This window comes from Triticum dicoccoides, chromosome 4B, assembly GCF_002162155.2.
Source record: "Triticum dicoccoides isolate Atlit2015 ecotype Zavitan chromosome 4B, WEW_v2.0, whole genome shotgun sequence".
NCBI classification, from domain to species: Eukaryota; Viridiplantae; Streptophyta; class Magnoliopsida; order Poales; family Poaceae; genus Triticum; species Triticum dicoccoides.
In genome coordinates this window covers 97,449,227-97,451,912 of record NC_041387.1, presented here as the reverse complement: position 1 = coordinate 97,451,912, position 2,686 = coordinate 97,449,227, and the positions used below count along the sequence as shown (strand labels likewise).

General features: G+C 48.3%; 1 pseudogene; it reads left to right on the top strand.

Moving 5' to 3' along the window:
* Positions 1-898, top strand: part of LOC119292552 — a 33,346-nt pseudogene extending 32,448 nt beyond the window's left edge.
* Positions 899-2,686: the final 1,788 nt, after the last annotated feature.

The window sequence follows — 2,686 nt, the reverse complement described above, 5'->3', positions numbered from 1 at the left end:
CCCCCATTCTCTCCAGATACAATCCATACAATCCAATCTCCCTCGTCCACCGCCCCCTTCCTCCCGTCACTACACCAACCTCGCCGCCGGCCCAACCCTGGTCCTCACGCCACCTGAGCGCGCCACCCACCGCGTCCATAGAGACTGCCGTGGACCTGCGGTGCGCGAGCTAGAGGACGGCGGGGGAGGCCAACAACCTGGCGCCGTGGGCCGCCGGGCCGCAGGACTGCTTGCCGCACGTGCACGCATACCTCACGTGCACGCATACCTCACTGGCCCCTCCTACTGCTGCGACCTCGACCTCGTCACGGGGAGGCCTCCGCCTACGCCCGCGCCGCGGCCGCCTCCACCGGCGCCTGGGTCTTCACGCCGCTCTACAACCTCCCCTACTACGCGCAGCACGGATACGGGTGGGCGACCCACGCTTGTCACATTCCGAGATCGCGGGCCTGCTATTAACACGCGCGGTTAATTTGCTGTTCGATTGCAGGCTAGAGTTGTTCGACCACCGGGAGTTCGACCGGTGGGTGGAGACGTGGGAGGCGCCGGCGATCCCCTCCAGCCTCCGCCTTTACAAGGAGGTACGCGACCTCGGCTTCAAGACCTTCCTGCTCACCGGCCGCAGCGAAAGAGCTGCCGTGGACCTGCTATGTACGTACGCCTCCTCTCCTAACCCCCACACTGTGTTCAGGTTTAGTTAGGAAGTGCCAAGACCATTCAGGTTCGGGTTCAGTTAGGGGCTGTCGGACATTAAATTCTCAACATCTGCATCGTGAGTAACACAATAGCGAGACCACTTTGTTAGTTTGGCTGCAGCTTGTTAGTCTCAGCAGGTTTCAGTCGACATCTAGCCGATTTAATTTCTGGGTTTCTGTTGTACCTCAACTTGGACCATTAAACTGGAGCTATACTACCCTATCTCTGCTATGTTCCATCCACTGTATCTGTTTAACCAACCTGATCCTCCAAACATAAAAGCTCAAGTGTGTACTGATTTAATTTAATTTAGTATACAGGCAGTATCTGTTAGTCGAAACCATGAATTACCCTACTGTTAGTCTAGTTACCTTGACCATAAAAGCTAGTTAGAGCAGCAGCTAGCCAGCATTAGGAACACTGAATCTTATGTTCAGTTGCTTCCTAATCCAACACATCAAATCTCTGAAAGGCTCTTGTGTTTTCTACATTACAAAAGATTGCAAGGCTGACTTCACAAATACTTCCTTTGACTGACATGTGATGTGGTTTCCTGTCATGCATGAGCAGCTACAACCGATGGTCCGGCGGATGTGCGAGTCCACTGAGGACGGGAGCGGCGGCGAGGACGGCGAGACCGTCAAGCAGCGCTTCGCGAGGATGTTGCACATGTTCTGCAAGACGCTCACCGCCTCCAACACCAGCACCCACGGCGGCTTCTCCGTGCCGCGCCGTGCCGCCGAAGATTGCTTCCCCCCTCTGGTGCGTTCATTGGCCTGCCAGGCCCCTCTCTCCATTGATTCTGCCATTGGTTCCTGCTATGTATTCAGCCACTGGCTTGCTGAAACTCTCTAGTTTGGTTCTGGGAACGCAGGATTACAGCCAGCAGCGGCCGTCTCAGGAGCTGGTCGCCAAGGATTTTGGTTCTGTGTAGCAGAATGTGTATAAATTTTTGCTCTAGTCTGAATCTATTGAAGTCTGAAACTGTTAGGTGTTAATCTACTTGTCTTACTGAAATTGCTCTAGTCTGAATGTGTTGAAGTCTGAAACTGTAAGGTGTTAAAACAGTTCACTGAAATTGTTGTAGTCTGAAAAATAGTTAACTGAATTTGCTGAAGTCTGAAAAACTGCTAGGTGTTGGGAATTGTCTGCAACTACTGTAATCTTCTTTTTAGAACAGTATTCCAGCACCTAATATCGTACAGAATTATAGCCTAAAGTGATTATGCTTGATCTTCATCAGACACTACCTCATAACATTGCCTCAAAGTTCTGCGCCCCATCTCCCCTCTTTCTAAATTACTGAAATAAAAACATTGTAAATACTAGTAGTTCCAAATGCAGCTAAAATATAAAAAACATTGTGCATTAAATATGTCTTGTGCCCCATCTCCCCTGTCGTGCTAATATCACAGTTAGTATACTTTGAAGGTTACTGGACTGATATTTTGTTTGACAACTACTGCAACTGAAGTTTCAGAAATTTCTTGCAGTACCATCTACTGAATGTCTTGGTGTTATTCTAAACTGTTTGCATTTGATGTATCTCATTACCAGTGTTCATTCTTCATTGGTCCATGTCCAGGTCTGCCGCCACGGCCGCCACGCTACAGCCAGGCCACCCAACACACATCAAACTATTTCAGTTGATGGATTTGTTCTGAACTATTTCATTGCTGTGAAGGTGATTGAGTTGGTGTTCTATACCAGTTCCTTATTTACTTTGATGGTTCTTGATACGTGAATTGTTTCATAGGGCATAGTTATCCATGTTGCATTCTAATTCCTTATTTGAGTAGATGCTTCCTGATTATCCATGTTGCATGTGAATGGGTTGAGTAGATAGAATTGGAGTGAACAGATCACTATATGACTAAGGAAAAATCAAAAAGTATGTGTAGGAAAATATCATCGTTCTTGCTCACTTTGCAAAAATGACGAGTACTAGAAATTGTCCCCTTTCACTAATATTTGTTGTTTGGTGATGGTT